At 48.5% G+C, this 23,180-nt stretch overlaps 1 pseudogene; it reads right to left on the reverse strand.

Moving 5' to 3' along the window:
- The window catches only part of LOC149457844 (uncharacterized), a 472,748-nt pseudogene that overhangs the window by 278,130 nt on the left and 171,438 nt on the right, over positions 1-23,180 (reverse strand).

A 23,180-nucleotide genomic window follows, 5' to 3' on the forward strand; every position in this document is an offset into this window, starting at 1 on the left:
GAGGCAATACTCTACTTTAACTGACATTTGCGCAGTCATGCAACACTATACCCAAGCAAAATCTATATCTTTTCACACATATAGATCTTTCTTTTGGTGGTATTTGATCACCACTGGGAATTTTTATTATTTTTATTATATAAAAGAAAAAAAAAACAACAATGTAAACAATTTAAAGATTTCTTACTTCTTGCTACAAAATATATTCAATTAAAAAAAATCAAATCTCTTAAACAGTTTTGCCCAAAATGTATTCTGCTACATGCCTTGGTATAAAAAATCCCAATAAGTGTATATTGATTGGTTTGTGTTAAAGTTATAGCGTTTACAAACTATGGAATATATACTGGAATTTGAAAAAAAATTGTAATACTAGCAATGGCAGCAATCAGCGACTTATAACAGGACTGCGATAGTGAGGCGGCCAGTCTTACACTAACTGACACTTTGTGGGAACTAACTAACTGCCACTGACATCACCAGTGCCCTTATTACAATGATCAGTGCTAATGATATACTAATGACACTGGGCAGGAAGAGGTTAACATCAAGAGCAATCAAGGGGTTACATATCTGCCTAACAAGTGTTTGTGTGTGTACTGTGTGCTGCTTTTACTGGGCATCTAGTTGTGTTCATTCCCTGCTTAGCAGGTAATAAAAAAAACAACAACTAGATCCCCCGTCACTGAACACAGCTTTGTGCTGTTTACACTCAGAGTTGTGTTCTGTGCGACTGAGAGCTGATTGCTGGGTGCCGGTGGTCAATCACTGGCCAGGACCCGGTGAATGGCATGTGCTGTGACAAATCACAGCACTGCCGGGCAGGCAGGTGTGCGCAAGCACCCCCTACCCGAAAATGCAATATCACATACTGTAAATATATATGTGATTCTGCACAGAGCGGCTGCCCTGTAGAGTGAAGCTACATGAGCCCATCGAAAATGGTTATAAAAAGGTGAGTTCCCAGCAGCCATTTGTCAGTGAGTGTTGTAGTAGTTTAGGGAGAGCTGATGGTCTGTCTATGGAGAGTTATTTTCTATATTGTACTATATTGTGCTGAATTACTGTGGATTGCAGTGTGGTGGGGTACATATTGTTCCGTATCCTCTATTCACAGTCCAGAGACCCAACAGTCCTATTTAGGAATACCTTGTGTGTGTCACTGAATAGTTGGTGGTTCTTACAGTGTAAAGTGTATCTGAACCCAAAAATAAAAGTATATAATTGCAGTTTACTGATCCTTAGGTGTGGAGGCTGCATTCATTTTCTGTTTTGCTCCCTAAAAATGAAACTAATGCAGCCACCACATATAGGAATTGCTAAGCTGCAATACTGTATATTACATTTTCTCTCTTTTGGGTTGATATACACTTTAACATAGATTACCTGATGTAGGACATGGTCGTCCTATTACATAATGCCACTCTACTCTCATAGTTGCTGGATGACTTCTCCAAACCATGGAGCAGGCGTGTTGCTGTTTGACTCATTGCTCAATCAGCTTCATGAGGCAGACAGAGGTAATCTATGGTATCATATCATCAATAATTAATATTTCATATAAAAAAAACAAGTTGCTCAGCATACATCTGAGTATATACTATATAGATGTCCCCATGGATGGAGAGATTAACTACTTCCCTCTGGAAGATTTACCCCCTTCATGACCAGGACATATTTTTCTGGTCGGCTCTGCGCTACATGCAATGCTGTACCCAAATGAAATGTATGCCCCTTTTTCACACAAATAGAGCTTTCTTTTGGTGGTATTTGATCACCTCTGTGGTTTTTACTTTTTGTTCAATAAACAAAAAAAGACCAAACATTTTGAAAAAAATATATATATTTTTCACTTTTGGTTATACGAAATATACAATAAACTCAAAGTTAGTCGCACATTTAGGCCAAAATAAATTCTGCTACATGTCTTTGGTAAAAAAAATCCCAATACGTGTATATTAATTGGTTGTGTGAACGTTATAGCGTCTACAAACTATGGTATATACATTGGAATTTCCACAGCTTTTACCGTATTTTTCGCTCCATAAGACACACTTTTTTCCCCAAAAAATGGAGGAAAATCTCTGTGTATCTTATGGAGCGAATATGGAGCGGCCAGCCTGGTATTCCCCCGTCATTACCGCCGTGTTAGAATACTGGGGCAGGCGCTCGGCTCTTCTGTGCAGCAGAACATGCTCCTCGGTCCTACCTGTTCCTTTGTCCAGTGGTGTCCTCACCGTCTTCTCTCCCTGATGCCGACATCTTTAGTGTGGGCACCCGGCTGTGACAGCTTGCAGCTTTACAGCCGGGTGCCCTCTGCGCATGTGTGAGAAGCGCTGCACTTTGTGAATGGTCCTGCAGTCTTCTGAGACCTGTCACATGTCCCAGAAAACTACAGGGAGGGAGGAAAACACTGTGGAAGTGGGAGGAGGTACCTGTCAATTTTGGGTACCTGCTCTCCAAACGTCTGCAGTCTCTGGTCATCTCCTGTAGTATGTTTGCAGTCTCTGGTCATCTGCTGTACAATGTCTGCAGTCTCTGGTCATCTCCTGTACTATGTCCGCAGTGTCTGGTCATCTCCTATACTATGTCCATAGTCTCTGGTCATCTCCTGTACTATGTCCGCAGTCTCTGGTCATCTCCTGTAGTATGTCCGCAGTCTCTGGTCATCTCCTGTAGTATGTCCGCAGTTTCTGGTCATCTGCTGTAGTATGTCCGCAGTCTCTGGTCATCTGCTGTAGTATGTCCGCAGTCTCTGGTCATCTGCTGTATTGTGTCCGCAGTCTCTGGTCATCTGCTGTACCGTGTCCGCAGTCTCTGGTCATCCCCTGTACCGTGTCCGCAGTCTCTGGTCATCCCCTGTACCGTGTCCGCAGTCTCTGGTCATCCCCTGTACCGTGTCCGCACTCTCTGTTCATCTCCTGTACTGTGTCCGCAGTCTCTGTTCATCTCCTGTACTGTGTCCGCAGTCTCTGTTCATCTCCTGTACTGTGTCCGCAGTCTCTGTTCATCTCCTGTACAATGTCCACAGTCTCTGGTCATCTCCTGTACTATGTCCGCAGTCTCTGGTCATCACCTGTACTATGTCCGCAGTCTCTGGTCATCACCTGTACAATGTCCGCAGTCTCTGGTCATCTCCTGTACTATGTCCGCAGTCTCTGGTCATCTGCTGTACTATGTCCGCAGTCTCTGGTCATCTGCTGTACTATGTCCGCAGTCTCTGGTCATCTGCTGTACTATGTCCGCAGTCTCTGGTCATCTGCTGTACTATGTCCGCAGTCTCTGGTCATCTGCTGTACTATGTCCGCAGTCTCTGGTCATCTCCTGTACTGTGTCTGCAGTCTCTGGTCATCTCCTGTACTGTGTCTGCAGTCTCTGTTCATCTCCTGTACTATGTCCGCAGTCTCTGGTCATCTCCTGTACTATGTCCGCAGTCTCTGGTCATCTCCTGTACTATGTCCGCAGTCTCTGGTCATCACCTGTACTGTGTCCGCAGTCTCTGGTCATCTGCTGTACTGTGTCCGCAGTCTCTGGTCATCTCCTGTACTGTGTCCGCAGTCTCTGGTCATCACCTGTACTATGTCCGCAGTCTCTGGTCATCTCCTGTACTATGTCCGCAGTCTCTGGTCATCTCCTGTACTATGTCCGCAGTCTCTGGTCATCTCCTGTAGTATGTCCGCAGTCTCTGGTCATCTGCTGTACTATGTTTGCAGTCTCTGGTCATCTGCTGTACTATGTCCGCAGTCTCTGGTCATCTGCTGTACTGTGTCTGCAGTCTCTTGTCATCTCCTGTACTGTGTCCGCAGTCTCTGGTCATCTCCTGTACTGTGTCTGCAGTCTCTGGTCATCTCCTGTACTATGTCCGCAGTCTCTGGTCAACTCCTGTACTATATCCGCATTTTCTGGTCATCTCCTGTACTATGTCCGCAGTCTCTGGTAATTTCCTGTAGTATGTCTGCAGTCTCTGGTAATTTCCTGTAGTATGTCTGCAGTCTCTGGTCATCTCCTGTACTATGTCCGCAGTCTCTGGTAATTTCCTGTAGTATGTCTGCAGTCTCTGGTCATCTCCTGTACTATGTCTGCAGTCTCTGGTCATCTCCTGTACTATGTCCGCAGTCTCTGGTCATCTCCTGTACTATGTCCGCAGTCTCTGGTCAACTCCTGTACTATGTCCGCAGTCTCTGGTCATCTCCTGTACTATATCCGCAGTCTCTGGTCATCTCCTGTACTGTATCTGCAGTCTCTGGTCATCTCCTGTACTATGTCTGCAGTCTCTGGTCATCTCCTGTACTATGTCTGCAGTCTCTGGTCGTCTCCTGTACTGTGTACGCAGTCTCTGGTCATCTCCTGTACTATGTCTGCAGTCTCTGGTCGTCTCCTGTACTATGTCTGCAGTCTCTGGTAATTTCCTGTACTATGTCTGCAGTCCATTGGTTCCGAAAATTTTTTGTTGTTGTTTTCCTCCTCTAAAACCTAGGTGCGTCTGATGGAGCAAAAAATACGGTACTTTCTGTTTACAAACAATTGTATTGTATAAAGGTAGACTGTAAGACAACAGTACATTTTCAAAAAAAAACTCAGCAAAAACAAGGCACTTTTGAATAGTACATTACAGAAAAGTATATTAATGTAAGAGAGAAAAGGAATAGAAAAAAAATTAGATAGCAAGCACATAAAATGTGTAAACGATGGGTTAGGTTAAATGATACATCTGTCAACATTATATGCCATTCAGTTTTCACTGGGAATGTTATTAATCATGCAATAAGTGTCTATAATCCCTCCATGACTCCCATTTTTTATCAAATAAGTGCATCTTATCCAGTAAAGTATAGTGAATACGTCCCATGAGCATTACAGCATCATTTCTGTGTATAACAGAGGCCAAGGGTACAGTATTGGAGTTCCAATGCAAGGCAATAGACCATAAAGTGGCAATACATATAGTATGTATCAATCTCATAAGGGCATCAGAGACCCCCGGGATATGAGCCCCCAATAAACAGGTCTGCATAGACAATTGTACCCGGGTACCCGCCAGTGAGGTAGCCACCTCAGATATCTTGCACATCAAAGATATGGTCGGGCAGTCCCAAAATATATGAACCAAAGTTCCTGTATGGCCACAGCCCCAGAAACAGAAGGGGGATGTTTGTGGAAACAGTACATGTAGTCTTGATGGGTTGTAATACCATCTGGTTAAAACCTTAAGGGCCGTCTCACGAACAGAAAGAGATCTAGAGCACTTACATATGTTATCCACTATGGAATCCCAATCCTCATCCGAAAAGGTGATACCACTATCCTCATCCCATTTTTGTCTGTATAAAGGGGGTGTATGAGAAAGACAGGTCAAAGATTGATAATAAAGATCAGAAATAAGATCCCTACCTCTGGGAGAGTCACGGCTGATACATTAAAAAAAAGAAATCGGGGAGGATGATATAAGGCCAAACTGTGAATTAAAAAAGTGTCTAATCTGTCGGTAGCGATGGTACTCACGAAGAGGGATATCAAAAAACTTACGTAGCATATCAAAGGTAATATATGATCCTCCTCTTTGGAAATCAGATAATCTGATAAGGGAACAATCATACCACCAACAAAATGTTTGAGGGGAGGAAAAAGCTGCGACAAAAGTAGGATCTCCAAAAAATGATACCCCTGGGGGAATAAGAGAGACTTGATTCAATTTAAGTTTGTATTTGGACAAAAGCATCAGTGAGTCTGGCACTATGGAGTTGTAGAAAGTAAGTGATCGAGGAGAGATTTTGGACCACAGAATACCCGGTAAGTAGAATGGGCGTATAGACTGAGACTCAAATTTGATCCATGGGGTCTGAGAATTAATAGTTGCCCATTGTGATAGCTGTGCAAAACAAGCCAAGAGGTAATATAGCCAAAAATTGGGAAGTCCGAGACCTCCCGTCCGTTGTGAGCGGTACAAAATGAATGAAGCAAAACGTGGACGCCTATTACCCCAGATAAAATTGTTAATAGTCCGCTGAAAGTGATCCAAAAACGTTTTTGGACTGGAAGTGCTCTGAAAAGATAAAGTAGTTTAGGCAAAATATTCATTTTAACCGCCGTGACTCTACCCAGAAAGGAAATATGGTAACCATGCCAAATCTTCAACAGAGTAGAGAGACGCGATACACATGGTGGATAATTAGCGGCAAACATATCCGAGTATCTGGGAGTGAGAATAACACCCAAATAGGATATACGGTCCATGACCCATCGAAATGGAAAAGAACTACGGAGAGATGCACTTAGGGAATCAGAAACATTAACAGGCATAATCACCAATTTGGTGAAATTAACAGTGAGACCTGACGTTACAGCAAAATCGTTTAATACGGCACATAAATTAGGCAATGAGATTAATGGGTTAGTAAGAAAAAGCATAATGTTATCAGCATACATACTTATTTTGAAATGTGAAATTAATAAAGGATAGCCAGAAATATCCGGATGTGATTTGATCGCCACTGCCAAAGGTTCCAACACCAGCACAAACAAGAGGGGTGAAAGAGGACAGCCCTGACGGGTGCCTCTACCCAATGTAAAAAAGTCAGAACTACAGCCAGGAAGCCTTATTCTTGTTTTAGGGGAGTCATAGAGGGCATGTATGCCTGCCAAAAACCCATCACTGAAGCCCATTTTCCGTAGCAAAGAAAATAAATAGGGCCAAAGCACACTATCAAAGGCCTTGTTTATGTCTAGACTCATCAACAGGACCTCTTTAGAATGTAAATTGGCATCTTGAATAACATTTAGTGTGAGGCAAATTTTATCAGTAATGAATCTGTCAGAAATAAAACCCGATTGGTCTGGAGAGACCAAAGAGGAGATAATAGGGGCCAACCTGTCCGCCAAAATGCGGCTAAATATTTTCAGATCGTTATTCATTACTGAGATTGGTCTGTAGTTTTGTGGTAAACAGTGGTCTCTGTGGTTTGGGTATTAAAGACATATTAGCCAACAACATCTCCTCAGGGAACTTACCCCCCTGCAAAACATCATTAAATAAAGTTATCAAATAGGGAGCCAACATAGAGGCAAAATGTTTATAATAACAAGCGGTGAATCCGTCAGGACCCGGCGCAGTAGAACTTTTTAGCGCACTAATCGCACAAGTTATTTCCTCTTTAGTACAAGGGGCATTAAGAGAGGCAAGCTGAGAAGGTGTAAGGGCAGGGAGGGGTATAGAATCCAGCCATGAGTCAGATGAAGGAACAGAATCTGACTGTGGAGGAGCTAATAGACCAGAATAAAAGTGTTCAAAAATACCCAAAACTTCCTGAGGTAGAGAGGAAATAGCACCCGAGGTGGTGCACAACTTATAGACACGTGGGGGGCGCAGAGAGTGGTTCAATTTCCTTTCAAACATTGTGGATGCTGAGTTGCTATGTAACAAGTATGAGGCCTTTGACCAGCGGAGAGCTTTTTCAGTCTTTTGGGAAAGCAGAGTATTCAATTCTAAACGCTTTTGGGACAACAACTGTTTATTAAGAAGAGATGGATTATCCACATGACTTCTATAGTGTGCTTCTAATTCTCAGGTAAGAAGTAGTATTTGTTGCCATTGTTTTCTATTCCTGGACGAGGCCATGGAGATAAGGCGGCCACGTAGGACCGCCTTATGTGCTACCCATAGTGTGGCTGAAGATATATCAGGAGTAGAGTTAGACTGAAAGTATTCCCGGATAGATGTAACCACCTCTTGGTGAGAGTCAATATCAGTAAGCATAGAGTCATTAGGTCTCCAAGAGAAGGGGGTAGGCGCCAATCCTATAAACGTGATAGATAAAGCCATAATATCGTGATCCGACCAGGGGCTCCGGTGAATGCAAGCTGTTCTAGAATTCGCTAATAAAATAGGGGTACAATAGATATAGTCTAATCTAGCATAAGAGTCATGTGGGTGAGAGTAAAATGAATAATCCCTGGCTCCCACATTGTGCGCTCTCCAGGCATCCATCAATTGGAGGGCATCTAGTTTTTTAGTAAGGGATTTTGGGAAAGCCTGGGAAGATTGCGAGGAGCTCCGGTCCAAAAGAGGATTTGCTACCAGGTTAAAATCCCCACCCACCAATAGATGGGGGGACAAGAACCTATCTAGAACGTCAAAAATTTTGAAAAAAAGGAAGCTTGTGCCGAGTTTGGTGCATAGATGTTAGCAATAGTAAGTTCTCGACCTAAAAGGGTGCCTTTAAGAATGATAAACCTACTGTCCGGATCACGATATACGTGTTGGACCTCAAAGGGGAAGGAATTATGTAGAAAGATAGCTACTCCTCTACTCTTGGAGGAATGTAAAGTATAATACCCCTGCCTATAGGATTTATGGAAATATGTCAGGTGCTTTGTGGCTGCAAAATGTGTTTCCTGTAATAAAATAATTTTAGCCCCCAATCGCTTATATTGAAGAAAGGCTGTTTTGCGCTTGTTTGGTGAGTTGAAACCCTGGACATTATGCAAAATACATTGAATTACCATAGTATACAAAGGTTATAGCTATCAGCATAAAAATACACATTGAAAAGACATCTCCCAGAATTATTTGGCTAGGCATAAGGACCCGTGAGTCCACATCAAACAGATTTATAGGCAGTAGTACCAGCATAGGGGACATCCAGACCCCAATATGGGGGTCGTGACGTCTGCAAACCGGCACAAAACCAACATCATGTACTAAAGCTTTGAAAAGAGAGAAGATAAAAAATAATAGAAGTGAAGCTTTAATAGCTATTATAATTAAAAGGTTAACTGAGAAACATGGATCAGGCAGGCAGTTTGTCATACCTGAAAAAACAAAAGGTTCAAACATCAAAGGGCCAAATGGTCCCAAACCCTGTCTCCGTAAAACATGGAAAACGGAGCTGCCACCCCACAATCGGGCGGTGACATCTCCAGCCATGTCAGGCGGCAGGGTGGGGGAACATGCTCAAGGGTTGTGAAATCATGAATTAATGGGCGGTATTAAGAGGGTCCGCAGACCCTTATTAAGCCTCAACACATCCAGCTATCAATGAGAAAGCATACATAGGTCTCAGAAACACAGAAACATCACAGCAGTGACTACAAAAATGCACATCCTTAAGATATAAGAGATACAAATGAGTAAAATCCCTATATCCCGTTTTTTGTCTTAGTCATAATAAACTGTGGATCAGGACTAAGGGTTGTCAAAATAATGGCTAATAGGCAAGTAAGCATAGTCTTGTCAACCCAGTTCTTGTCGGACTCTCCTTCTATCCCTCCGTGGAGATGGGGTGTGCCAAATGGGAGAGACACGAGGGGTGGAGGGTGGACGTTGAGGTGATGGGGCATCCGCCAGGTCCAACTTGGCCAAGATTTCTCTACCTTCAGGAAGGGATGTGGCTATATATGTACTCCTATTATGTGGAACTATCAGCTTAAAAGGGAAGCCCTATTTGTAGCAAATACGAGCTGAGAAAAGGGCAGTTGTAACTTCTTTAATTTTTCTGCGTTTCTCCAACGTAGCCGGTGAAACATGTGGAAAGATTTACAAAACTGAGCCAGCGATGGAGATCGTTGGGGTATTTCGAGCAGCTCTAAGAATATCTTCTGATTACAAGCATGAAGAACTTCAGGCGTTTTGTACCATAACATCATGAGCTTGTATATATTTTCCTTAAAAACCACACAAACAGAAGATCTAGATGCATTTTCCCAAATTTTCATCCACGTCAATAGGTCAATATCACATTGTACGAATTGAGACCACCTACGCATGTAAAGGTGAGTGTCATTGGATAAGGAGGGGGCATCCAAAAGTAGTTTATAAGTAGAGATGAGCGAATTATTCAAAAATTTGATTCGGCTGATTCGGCGAATTCTTGGAAAAAAATTGATTTGAGTCGAATATATTCGCTGCAAATTTAACTTATAAAAGGGTGTTTCTAGGCTTCAGAGAGCCTTTATATTAGTGCAGAACACTGTACCTTTAATTTAAATGCCCTTGGAGTCTGCTGGGGAAGAGAAATAATACTGTCAGTCAGTATGACATGCAGATGAGTGCCGTCGATCTTAGAATCACCGCACACTTCACTCATTTGGGCAGTCACGGGGCCAAAACCAGAGTGTGGAGCCACAGTGTGGCGGTGGAGGCAGCAGCAATGGGAGGCCATACAGCACCCTATGACAAAATGGAACCCACCAGCAGTGTGAGGAGACCTGAAAGTGGCACATGGCAGAGTGTGACGATGGAGACAGCAGCAATGGGAGGCCGTACAGGGACCCATGACACACTCTGGACCTGGCAGCAGCATGAGGAGGCGGTACAGGGGCCCATGACAGATTACAGGCCTGGCAGCAGCATGAGGAGTCGGTACAGGGGCCCATGGCAGATTACGGGCCTGGCAGCAGCAATGGGAGGCCATACAGCACCCTATGACAAAATGGAACCCACCAGCAGTGTGAGGAGACCTGAAAGTGGCACATGGCAGATTGAGGCGATGGAGACAGCAGCAATGGGAGGCCGTACAGGGACCCATGAGACACTCTGGACCTGGCAGCAGCATGAGGAGGCGGTACACGGGCCCATGACAGATTACGGGCCTGGCAGCAGCATGAGGAGTTGGTACGGGGGCACATGGCAGATTACAGGCCTGGCAGCAGCAATGGGAGGCCATACAGCACCCTATGACAAAATGGAACCCACCAGCAGTGTGAGGAGACCTGAAAGTGGCACATGGCAGAGTGTGGCGATGGAGACAGCAGCAATGGGATGCCGTACAGGGACCCATGAGACACTCTGGACCTGGCAGCAGCATGAGGAGGCGGTACAGGTGCCCATGACATATTACGGGCCTGGCAGCAGCATTAGGAGTCGGTACGGGGGCCCATGGCAGATTACGGGCCTGGCAGCAGCAATGGGAGGCCATACAGCACCCTATGACAAAATGGAACCCACCAGCAGTGTGAGGAGACCTGAAAGTGGCACATGGCAGAGTGTGGCGATGGAGACAGCAGCAATGGGAGGCCGTACAGGGACCCATGAGACACTCTGGACCTGGCAGCAGCATGAGGAGGCGGTACAGGGGCCCATGACAGATTACGGGCCTGGCAGCAGCATGAGGAGTCGGTACGGGGGCCCATGGCAGATTACGGGCCTGGCAGCAGCAATGGGAGGCCATACAGCACCCTATGACAAAATGGAACCCACCAGCAGTGTGAGGAGACCTGAAAGTGGCACATGGCAGAGTGTGGCGATGGAGACAGCAGCAATGGGAGGCCGTACAGGGACCCATGACACACTGTGGACCTGGCAGCAGCATGAGGAGGCGGTACAGGGGCCCATGACAGATTACGGGCCTGGCAGCAGCATGAGGAGTCGGTACGGGGGCCCATGGCAGATTACGGGCCTGGCAGCAGCAATGGGAGGCCATACAGCACCCTATGACAAAATGGAACCCACCAGCAGTGTGAGGAGACCTGAAAGTGGCACATGGCAGAGTGTGGCGATGGAGACAGCAGCAATGGGAGGCCGTACAGGGACCCATGACACACTGTGGACCTGGCAGCAGCATGAGGAGGCGGTACAGGGGCCCATGGCAGATTACGGGCCTGGCAGCAGCAATGGGAGGCCCGTAATCTGCCAGCACCCTATGACAAAATGGAACCCACCAGCAGTGTGAGGAGACCTGAAAGTGGCACATGGCAGAGTGTGGCGATGGAGACAGCAGCAATGGGAGGCCGTACAGGGACCCATGACACACTGTGGACCTGGCAGAAGCATGAGGAGGCGGTACAGGGGCCCATGGCAGATTACGGGCCTGGCAGCAGCAATGGGAGGCCCGTAATCTGCCAGCACCCTATGACAAAATGGAACCCACCAGCAGTGTGAGGAGACCTGAAAGTGGCACATGGCAGAGTGTGGCGATGGAGACAGCAGCAATGGGAGGCCGTACAGGGACCCATGACACACTGTGGACCTGGCAGAAGCATGAGGAGGCGGTACAGGGGCCCATGGCAGATTAGGGGCCTGGCAGCAGCAATGGGAGGCCCATAATCTGCCAGCACCCAATGACAAAATGGAACCCAGCAGCAGTGTGAGGAGACCTGAAAGTGGCACATGGCAGAGTGTGGCGATGGAGACAGCAGCAATGGGAGGCTGTACAGGGACCCATGAGACACTCTGGACCTGGCAGCAGCATGAGGAGGCGGTACAGGGGCCCATGACAGATTACGGGCCTGGCAGCAGCATGAGGAGTTGGTACGGGGGCCCATGGCAGATTACGGGCCTGGCAGCAGCAATGGGAGGCCATACAGCACCCTATGACAAAATGGAACCCACCAGCAGTGTGAGGAGACCTGAAAGTGGCACATGGCAGAGTGTGGCAATGGAGACAGCAGCAATGGGAGGCCGTACAGGGACCCATGACACACTGTGGACCTGGCAGCAGCATGAGGAGGCGGTACAGGGGCCCATGGCAGATTACGGGCCTGGCAGCAGCAATGGGAGGCCCGTAATCTGCCAGCACCCTATGACAAAATGGAACCCACCATCAGTGTGAGGAGACCTGAAAGTGGCACATGTTTGGGGCATGATTCATGGCGGATTTAGTCAGTTGTGTCAGGAACTGGTGGTTTGAAATCCAGACTAATCCACGCCTGATTCATTTTCACAAACGTGAGTCTCTCCACACTTTGGGTGGATAGTCGTGTCCTCCGCGGAGTTACAATACCTCCTGCCGCACTAAACACGCGCTCCGATGCCACGCTACTGGCCGGGCATGACAGCCTTTCAAGGGCAAATTCAGCTAGTTGGGGCCAAAGGTCAAGTTTTGTTGCCCAGTAGTCAAGGAGATTGTCTACCTCGGTTGGCAGGGTGCTGTCCAAGTAGGCCCAAGCCTGTTGTTTGAGGTCCTGCTCCAGGTCCACCTGATGCTGCTGCTGCTGCGGCTGGTTAGTAGTTTCCTCACTGCGCTGGTGAAGAAAGCTACTCATCATCGACTGCAGACTGAGGCAGCCGCTGCTGGTGGAGCTGCCACTGCTCCTACCACCCCACCCCTCCCCTGCTGCCATGGCAGTGAAACGCGAGCGCACAGGGCCCACAGTGTCTGAGGATGGACGTTGGCGCAGAAAGGCAGAGACCAACTGACTACATAGGTGGTTTTTATAGTACGTAATTTTGGCCTCCCTCTCAGCAGGTGTGAAAAAGGCCACCATTTTGGAACGGTAGCGAGGGTCCAACAAGGTGGACAGCCAAAAGTCATCCCTCTGTCTGATGGTTATTATTCAGCTGTCGCTGCGCAAGCAACCGAGCATGCTATGGTCCATTTGTGCCAAGGAATGCGAGGGACTCCCTGCCTCCATCTCCACAGCATACTGCCACGGTGCGTCTGGGTCCTCTGTCTCCTCCTCCTCCTCCTCTACCAGATGCTCCTGCTCCTCCACTCCTGTCCGCTGAGTGGAAAAACCACCCATTTCACTCAATAATTCCTGAGCACCAATGTCCTCCTCTACCTCCTCCTCTTCTTCCTGTCCTGCCCCCACAGGGGTCATGTGGCGTTGAGATCTGTGCGCCACGTCTACCGCACCCTGACCAGCCATTGTTAACAGCATTTGTTCAAGGACGTGCAACACAGGAATGACGTCGTTCATCCCATAGTCCTGCCGACTCACGAATAGCGTGGCCTCCTCAAAGGGCCTGAGCAAGCGGCAGGTGTCACGCATGAGCTGCCAATGGCTGACATCGAAGTTACACAGGGGAGTACCTTTATCCGCTTGTAACATCAGGAAATCGGTGATGGCCTTTCGCTGTTCGTAAAGGCGGTCTAACATGTGTAGGGTTGAATTCCACCTTGTTGCAACGTCGCAGATCAGGCGATGCTGTGGAATTCCGTTCTGCCGCTGCAGCTCAAGGAGGGTGTGCTTTGCGGTGTAGGAATGGCTGAAATGCATGCAAAGTTTACGTGACATTTTAAGGATGTCTTGCAGTGGGACTGTCAGGAATCAAGGAATGACCAGAAAGGTGTGGACTGACACAGGGAAACACAGGTTTCAGGTATAGTATAATACAGGTTATTATTAGCCACCCAGATATATATATAAATATAAACGCACAGTGCGCAAACCAACCTTCCACTAATCTTAGGAGGTGCAGGAACACAGGCGTAGTCAGGGCTGGAGAGGTGGAATGGTCAGGCCGGCCGTAGGGTTCTGTAATGACTGCCTGGTGGTACCTCTAGCGGTCCTCAGGACAGGATTCCCCAGGGCGCGGAGTCTAAGTCCCAGTCTGCTATTCACCAGGGCCCCTGATGGTGGGGATGGACTTGGAGCAGACAGGAACCAGGTCGCGGCCCCTGAGTACACCTGCTAGTGATAGAGGGATCCGCCAGAGGTATGTGCAGGTACAGCTGGATCCGTGCAGGATGGATGGATGGCAGAGTAGTGAGCGTGGTCAGACGGGCCAAGTCAGCAACGTGCGGGCAGCAAGGCATCAAAGGAGCAGGCAGAGAATGGTCAAGGTCACAAGCCGGGTTCAGTAACTCACGGACAGCGCAGTACAGAGGATCAGGCAGAAGGATGGTCAGGGATGAGCCAGTAGTCAGAACAGGAGACGGTCAACAGGAATCAGAATCAGGCAGGGTCGGCAACAAGGTATCTTCTCACAGGAACTAGGAACAGGATACAGGGGCTCATGGGGAGACATACACCAAGGCACAGAGCACAGGCCTGGTCATGCCTTATATACACCTTTCTGTAATCAGCCCCAGGTTTGGCTGATTGTGAGCTTCTGGCTGCTAAGAGCACCCGCTGGTCAGCTCTGGTACTGCAGCCCACACGGCAGGAGAGTCCCACCACCAGTGCTGAGAGCACCCGCTGGTCAGCTCTGGTACTGCAGCCCACACGGCAGGAGAGTCCCACCACCAGTGCTGAATCCATTCCTGACAGAACCCCCCCCTCAAGGAGCGGCCTCAGGACGCTCCAAACAGTCCTTAGTGGGCGAAATGTTCCACCGCCCGGGTCCGGTAACTGGCTGAATATCCTACTGCCGGAGTAAACCGGCTGGCTTGGTTTCCTGCTGGTAGACTTCTCTTTGTGTAGGAGAATCAAGGAAGGCAGATCACTGGGCACAGGATTTCCAGGAGCAGGCTGGGTATCAGTTATCGGCCAGTTTAACTGGACGTCAGGGGCTGGCATGTCGGGCTGTGTAGCGGGCAGAGGCACGTCAGCGGGCACCGAGTCATCTGGCACGACAGCGGGCACAGAGTCACCGGGCACGTCAGCGGGCACCAAGCCTTCTAGCAGAACCGCGGGTACCGGGTCACCAAGCTCGACAGCAGGCACCAAATTAACTGGCACGACAGCGGGCACTGAGTCAACTGGCATCGAGTCATCTGGCTCGACAGCGGGCACCGAGTCATCAAGCATCAAGTCATCCGGCTCAACAGCGGGCACTGCGTCAACTGGCACCGAGTCAACTGGTACGACAGCGGGCATCAAGTCAACTGGCACCGAATCATCAGGCATCAAGTCATCTGGCTCGACAGCGGGCACCGAGTCAACTGGCACCGAGTCAACTGGTACGACAGCGGGCATTGAGTCAATTGGCACGACAGCGGGCACCGAGTCAACTGGCACCGAGTCAACTGGTACGACAGCGGGCACCGAGTCAACTGGCACCGAGTCAACTGGTATGACAGCGGGCACCGAGTCAACTGGCACCGAGTCAACTGGTATGACAGCGGGCACCGAGTCATCAAGCATCAAGTCATCCGGCTCAACAGCGGGCACTGAGTCATCAAGCATCAAGTCATCCGGCTCAACAGCGGGCACTGAGTCAACTGGCACCGAGTCAACTGGTACGACAGCGGGCACCAAGTCAACTGGCACCGAATCATCAGGCATCAAGTCATCTGGCTCGACAGCGGGCACCGAGTCAACTGGTACGACAGCGGGCACCGAGTCAACTGGCACAGAGTCAACTGGCACGACAGCAGGCACCGAGTCAACCGGCATCAAGTCATCCAGCTCAACAGCGGGCACTGAGTCAACTGGCACCAAGTCAACCTGTACGACAGCAGGCACCAAGTCAACTGGCACCGAATCATCAGGCACCAAGTCAACTGGCTCGACAGCGGGTACCGAGTCAACTGGCACCAAGTCAACTGGTACGACAACGGGCACCGAGTCATCAGGCATCAAGTCATCTGGCTCAACAGCGGGCACTGAGTCAACTGGCACCGAGTCAACTGGTACGACAGCGGGCACCAAGTCAACTGGCACCGAATCATCAGGCATCAAGTCATCTGGCTCGACAGCGGGCACCAAGTCAACTGGTACGACAGCGGGCACCGAGTCAACTGGCACAGAGTCAACTGGCAGGATGGTACAGTGAGTGGGAGCAGGGTACCGACATGTGGCAGATTGCTGGGTATACTGGGCTGTCACTGGGGGGGCTGTCACTGGGGGTGCTGTCGGGAATGCAGGAAAAGAGCTTTGAGCAGAGGAATGATGAGAAACAGGACTGGTTCGTTGCAAGCTGACTGAGGCTGGGTGTAACAAGTCTGTCCATGTCTGCAGTAAGGGTTGGACAACGCTCAGCTTACACAAGGCCTGTGATCAAAGTTTGCACTGCGTTTATACACTTCTTTAGCACCTGTGGTGAATATGCTGAATAATGCTCCAAGAAGCAATCCGGATCATCCTCCAACAACCATACCAGTGATATTATTTGACTCGCCCTGAATGGAGGAAGAAATTCATCCCTGCTTTCAGGGGTACTAGATCAGTGGTCGGCAAGCCGCGGCTCGCGAGCCACATGCGGCTCTTTACCCAGTCTAATGCGGCTCTTCTGTGTGCCGGGCGCCTGCTCCCCTCCCTCCTCTCGGTCGGCCGCTCCCCTGCCTCCTCTCGGTTGGCAGCCCCAAAAGTCCGCGCGGACCTTTTAATCCGGCTTGCGGATGTGGCTGTCAGGATGTGTGTAGGCGGGGCAGCGTGCCGAACGTGAGGGGAGGGGAGCTAGGCTCCTCTCACAGTCCGCCCTGAAGACCCGAACGGCGCGGGAAGACAGCGAGAGGAACGCAAAAGGTAAGTGAATTGACACGGGGGACTTGGCTTACTAGAAGGGGGGGGGGGAATAGTACTGTGGGGGATGAAATACTATATGAGGGATGAAATACTATATGGGGGGATGAAATACTATATGGGGGATGAATTACTATATCAGGGATGAAATACTATATGAGGGATGAAATACTATATGGGGGGATGAAATACTATATGGGGGGATGAAATACTATATGGGGGGATGAAATACTATATGGGGGGATGAAATACTATATGGGGGGATGAAATACTATATGGGGGGATGAAATACTATATGAGGGATGAAATACTATATGAGGGATGAAATACTATATGGGGGATGAATTACTATATGAGGGATGAATTACTGTATGAGGGATGAAATACTATATGGGGGGATGAAATACTATATGAGGGATGAAATACTATATGAGGGGATGAAATACTATATGGGGGGATGAAATACTATATGGGGGATGAAATACTATATGAGGGATGAAATACTATATGAGGGATGAAATACTATATGAGGGATGAAATACTATATGAGGGATGAATTACTATATGAGGGATGAAATACTATATGGGGGGATGAAATACTATATGGGGGGATGAAATACTATATGGGGGGATGAAATACTATATGAGGGATGAATTACTATATGAGGGATGAAATACTATATGAGGGATGAAATACTATATGGGGGGATGAAATACTATATGGGGGGATGAAATACTATATGAGGGATGAATTACTATATGGGGGGATGAAATACTATATGAGGGATGAATTACTATATGAGGGATGAAATACTATATGAGGGATGAAATACTATATGGGGGGATGAAATACTATATGAGGGATGAAATACTATATGGGGGGATGAAATACTATATGAGGGATGAAATACTATATGAGGGATGAATTACTATATGGGGGATGAAATACTATATGAGGGATGAAATACTATATGGGGGATGAAATACTATATGGGGGATGAAATACTATACGGGGGATGAAATACTATACGGGGGATGAAATACTATACGAGGGATGAAATACTATACGGGGGATGAATTGCTATGGGGGATGAATTACTATATGGGGGATGAATTACTATGGGGGATGAATTACTATATGGAGGATGAATTACTATATGGGGGATGAATTACTATATGGGGGATGAATTACTATATGGGGGATGAATTACTATGGGGGATGAATTACACTATGGGGGATGAATTACACTATGGGGGATGAATTACTATATGGGGGATGAATTACTATGGGGGATGAATTACTATATGGGAGATGTATTTTCAGTTTTAAAAATGTGGCTCTCAAAATAAATTTCAATCATGGTTTTGGCGAGATTTGGCTCAGTTGAAAAAAAAGGTTGCCCACCACTGTACTAGATGAAGCCAACTCAATACAAGCCTGAATCAATGGCTGCACCTCAGAGAGCTCTAGGTCCTGACCTACTAGGGAATGAGCGACCCGTATGCACTCTAGCAGCTGATCCCGGGTATACTCCCGCAGAGTCTTATAGGCATATTCCCTGTCATCAAAGACTAGCATAGACAAATATACAACCTCATCAGGATGCATCCTTCACGACAAGTCAAGATGGCTTCCCTGTGCAGCCACTTCTGGTCAGGAAAGGCCTTGGTGTGATGTCAGGAATCAAGGAATGACCAGAAAGGTGTGGACTGACACAGGGAAACACAGGTTTCAGGTATAGTATAATACAGGTTATTATTAGCCACCCAGATATATATAAATATAAACGCACAGTGCGCAAACCAACCTTCCACTAATCTTAGGAGGTGCAGGAACACAGGCGTAGTCAGGGCTGGAGAGGTGGAATGGTCAGGCCGGCCGTAGGGTTCTGTAATGACTGCCTGGTGGTACCTCTAGCGGTCCTCAGGACAGGATTCCCCAGGGCGCGGAGTCTAAGTCCCAGTCTGCTATTCACCAGGGCCCCTGATGGTGGGGATGGACTTGGAGCAGACAGGAACCAGGTCGCGGCCCCTGAGTACACCTGCTAGTGATAGAGGGATCCGCCAGAGGTATGTGCAGGTACAGCTGGATCCGTGCAGGATGGATGGATGGCAGAGTAGTGAGCGTGGTCAGACGGGCCAAGTCAGCAACGTGCGGGCAGCAAGGCATCAAAGGAGCAGGCAGAGAATGGTCAAGGTCACAAGCCGGGTTCAGTAACTCACGGACAGCGCAGTACAGAGGATCAGGCAGAAGGATGGTCAGGGATGAGCCAGTAGTCAGAACAGGAGACGGTCAACAGGAATCAGAATCAGGCAGGGTCGGCAACAAGGTATCTTCTCACAGGAACTAGGAACAGGATACAGGGGCTCATGGGGAGACATACACCAAGGCACAGAGCACAGGCCTGGTCATGCCTTATATACACCTTTCTGTAATCAGCCCCAGGTTTGGCTGATTGTGAGCTTCTGGCTGCTAAGAGCACCCGCTGGTCAGCTCTGGTACTGCAGCCCACACGGCAGGAGAGTCCCACCACCAGTGCTGAGAGCACCCGCTGGTCAGCTCTGGTACTGCAGCCCACACGGCAGGAGAGTCCCACCACCAGTGCTGAGAGCACCCGCTGGTCAGCTCTGGTACTGCAGCCCACACGGCAGGAGAGTCCCACCACCAGTGCTGAATCCATTCCTGACAGGGATGGTGGATTTTAGGAACCGCTTGACAACCAGATTGAACACGTGAGCCATGCATGGCGCATGGCACAACCTTCCTTGACGCAGAGCAGACACCATGTTCTTTCCGTTGTCGGTCAACATGGTTCCGATTTTCAGTTTGCGCGGAGACAGCCATCTGTCGATTTCTCTGTTCATTACACTCAGAAGTTCCTCCCCTGTGTGACTACGTTCGCCAAGGCATACCAGGTGCAGCACAGCGTGACACCGTTGCGCCCTGCACATGTGATATGCCGGTCGGGTAATGGGACTTGGCACGGGGGTGGCGGCTGAGGACACGGCGGAAGAAGAGGTGGTAGAGGCGGACATCTTTGCTGGACCAAGGACGTGCAAACGTGGAGGCAAAAGCGTCGTGACCTGTCCAAGTTGCTGGTGCGGCTGTGCCGGCACCACGTTCACCCAGTGGGCCGTAAATGACATGTACTGTCCCTGACCGTAGTTACAGCTCCACACGTCGGCGCTGCCGTGCACTTTGGCAGAGACCGACATGCTCAAAGACTGGCCCACCATCTCTTCTACATGTGAATGCAGGGCTGGCACTGACTTTTTGGAGAAGAAATGCCGGCTTGGCACTCTCCACCGCGGCGCGGCACAAGCCATCATTTCTCGGAAAGGTGCTGAGTCCACCACTTGGAAAGGGAGGGACTGCAGCACCAGCAACTTAGACAGGAGGACGTTCATCTTCTGCACCGTCGGGTGCGTGCTCGCAAACTGTTGTCTCTTGGAAATGGATTCCAAGAAAGACTGCTGACGGAATCCGTGAAGAGGAGTAGCAGGAGAAGGAGCATCTGAACGAGCGGAAAATGCCAACGAGCGACAACTCCCCTCAGCAGAGGTGTTGTAGCCTTGACTGGCTGATAGAGGGCGATTGACGTCGGGTGACGGAGCAAGTAACGGAGCGGGTGATGGAGCGGGGTCTGGGGCAGGCAGAACCGCCGTATCTTTATCACGGTTTTCCCAGGCCACCGAATGGCGATGCTGCATATGCTGATGCAACGCTGTAGTCCCAACATGGGACCCCTGGCCACGCTTGACTTTCTGGCCACATAGTCGACATACGGCTACGTTTATTTCCTCGGGCGGCTTGACAAAAAATTGCCACACCGCCGAGTAGGAAACTTTGCCCCCGCTACTCCTCACTGGCTGACTGCTACTTCCTCCGTGCACACCGGCACCACTACTGGCCGTGGTGGTAGGCTGCAGTGGAGCTGGTGCTCTACTCCGTGGCCGTTTGCCTCCACTGACACTGCTGAGACCCTGCTGCCTCCTGGGCAACCCACCGACTGTTTTGCTCGCTGCCAAGCTGGCACCCTCTTCTCCTGATGATGCGGAAGCAATAGCCTGATGACGACGAGGCTGCCAAGTGCGATCAGCCTCATCATCATCAATTAGGGTCTCCGACTCACTATTAGCCCCCTCGGCTGCGTGTGGGTCAGGAGACAGACCTGTCTCTAGACCGGCTACCGAGCCACTCTCCTCGCCAGTACTTCTTCGCCTGGCTGCTGAAGAGGCGGATGTCTCCCCCGTTCCTGACCGCCCTCTGTTAGCTCTTCCTCACTGTACAGTGGGGCTGAGCCCACAGCTTGCGATACTTCGCTTGGTGAGGGAACACCAAAGGACAGGGGCAGGTAGAGGACACGTGATTTCAGTGGGCTTGCTCCCGGGCCATGCCAACTAACGGTTGTGTCTGACGTACCCACCGACCGTTGGCTGTAGGTGTCAGAGGTGACCTGGGAAGAGGAAGACGACCGAGCCAACCAATCGATGACGGCAGGGTTGTCGGTAAAGACACGACCGCTGGATGACACCGCGAGCACTGGCCTCTGGCTGCGACTAGTGCTGCCTCGACTCCTTCCTCTGCTGCCACGTCTGCTCGCTCCTAAAACATTGCCTCCTCTGCCACTCCTCTGCGTGTTGTCTGACATACTCTTTAATTCTATAAGCACCCCAAAAATAACGTAACGATTCTGTGTCCCTCAGTTACAATTCTGTGTCCCTGAGTAACAATTATGTGTCCCTGAGTAACAATTATGTGTCCCTGAGTAACAATTATGTGTCCCTGAGTAACAATTCTGTGTCTGTCCCTGAGTAACAATTCTGTGTCTGTCCCTGAGTAACAATTATGTGTCCCTGAGTAACAATTCTGTGTCCCTGAGTAACAATTATGTTTCCCTGAGTAACAATTATGTGTCCCTGTGTAACAATTATGTGTCCCTCAGTAACAATTATTTGTCCCTGAGTAACAATTCTGTGTCTGTCCCTGAGTAACAATTATGTGTCCCTGAGTAACAATTTTGTGTCCCTGAGTAACAATTCTGTGTCCCTGAGTAACAATGAGTAACAATTATGTGTCCCTCAGTAACAATTCTGTGTTCCTGAGTAAAAATTATGTGTCCCTGAGTAACAATGAGTAACAATTCTGTGTCCCTGAGTAACAATTCTGTGTCCCTGAGTAACAATTCTGTGTCTGTCCCTGAGTAACAATTCTGTGTCCCTCAGTAACGATTCTGTGTCCCTCAGTAATAATTCTGTGTCCCTGAGTAACAATTATGTGTCTGTCCCTGAGTAACAATTATGTGCCCCTGAGTAACAATTCTGTGTCCCTGAGTAACAATTATGTGTCTGTCCCTGATTAACAATTCTGTGTCCCTCAGTAACGATTCTGTGTCCCTCAGTAACAATTCTGTGTCCCTGAATAACAATTCTGTGTCTGTCCCTGAGTAACAATTCTGTGTCCCTCAGTAACGATTCTGTGTCCCTCAGTAACAATTCTGTGTCCCTGAGCAACAATTATGTGTCCCTGAGTAACAATTCTGTGTCTGTCCCTGAGTAACAATTCTGTGTCCCTGAGTAACAATTCTGTGTCCCTCAGTAACGATTCTGTGTCCCTGAGTAACAATTATGTGTCTGTCCCTGAGTAACAATTCTGTGTCATTGAGTAACAATTCTGTGTCTTTCCCTGAGTAACAATTCTGTGTCCCTGAGTAACAATGTTGTGTCCCTGAGTAACAATTCTGTGTCTGTCCCTGAGTAACAATTCTGTGTCCCTCAGTAACGATTCTGTGTCCCTCAGTAACAATTCTGTGTCCCTGAGTAACAATTATGTGTCTGTCCCTGAGTAACAATTATGTGCCCCTGAGTAACAATTCTGTGTCCCTGAGTAACAATGAGTAACAATTATGTGTCCCTGAGTAACAATTATGTGTCCCTCAGTAACGATTCTGAGTCCCTCAGTAACAATTCTGTGTCCCTGAGTAACAATTATGTGTCTGTCCCTGAGTAACAATTCTGCGTCCCTGAGTAACAATTCTGTGTCCCTCAGTAACTATTATGTGTCCCTGAGTAACAATTATGTGTCCCTGAGTAACAATTAGTAACAATTATGTGTC

The sequence above is a fragment of the Staurois parvus genome, unplaced genomic scaffold (assembly GCF_062004578.1).
Source record: "Staurois parvus isolate SC_StPar_1 unplaced genomic scaffold, SC_StPar_1.0 ptg000302l, whole genome shotgun sequence".
Classification (NCBI taxonomy): domain Eukaryota; kingdom Metazoa; phylum Chordata; class Amphibia; order Anura; family Ranidae; genus Staurois; species Staurois parvus.